Source organism: Benincasa hispida, chromosome 12 (assembly GCF_009727055.1).
Source record: "Benincasa hispida cultivar B227 chromosome 12, ASM972705v1, whole genome shotgun sequence".
NCBI classification, from domain to species: domain Eukaryota; kingdom Viridiplantae; phylum Streptophyta; class Magnoliopsida; order Cucurbitales; family Cucurbitaceae; genus Benincasa; species Benincasa hispida.
The window spans coordinates 64,832,125-64,832,840 of record NC_052360.1 but is presented as its reverse complement, the minus strand read 5'-3'; the positions used below and the strand labels follow the sequence as shown (position 1 = coordinate 64,832,840).

General features: G+C 41.9%; 1 non-coding gene across 1 annotated transcript; it reads left to right on the top strand.

Annotated features, from left to right (window-relative positions):
* The first annotated feature begins 229 nt into the window (after positions 1–229).
* On the top strand, positions 230–336 carry LOC120068721. Its single transcript, XR_005479346.1, has one exon. It is a non-coding gene; the product is annotated as a small nucleolar RNA R71 (small nucleolar RNA).
* The last annotated feature ends 380 nt before the right edge of the window (positions 337–716 follow it).

Genomic DNA, 716 nt, shown 5'->3' with positions numbered 1-716 from the left:
CATCGCAGTCATCTGATTTTGTAATGATGCGATGGCACCATTACTCGCATTACCTTCTCTGGGCTTCTTTCTTGCCAATCTTCGTGGTTTTTCGAGATGTGATCAAGAATATTCTTTGCTTCATCATATGTTTTGTCCAGCAGACCTTCTGTTGCTGCCACATTGGCAGCTGTCTACGATGCAGAGTAGAGTCCATGATAAAAAAATCTCCATTTGGAGGCAATTCGGCAATCCATTGTGTGGGCAGTCACGTACTAGTCTCTTGAATCTCGCCCATGCGTCACTGAGCGATTCATCTTCTTCTTGTTCGAAATTGGTGATCAATTTCCTCATTCTGGCATTTTTTGTGGGAGGGAAATACTTCTTCATAAACTTCTCCACAACTTGCTCCCATGACGTTATTTCTCCTAGTTCGAGAGAGTAAGCCCATTTTCTTGCTTTATCGCATAGTGAAAATGGAAATAACGTGAGTCAAACCTCTTCTGGAAAATATTAGGGAACACAAAAGTGTTGCAAATTTCAATGAAGCTTCGTAGATGGGCGTGCAGATCTTCACCATGCCGTCCTCCGAACTGTCCTGCTGTTTGCATCATTTTCTTGTTGTTTGTATCATTATTGGCTTCATCTTGAACCTTGATACATCTAATGCTGGTCTCATGATTTCTAGGGAGAAATCATACAACTTTGGTGATGCATAGTCCAGGATGGGTCTATTG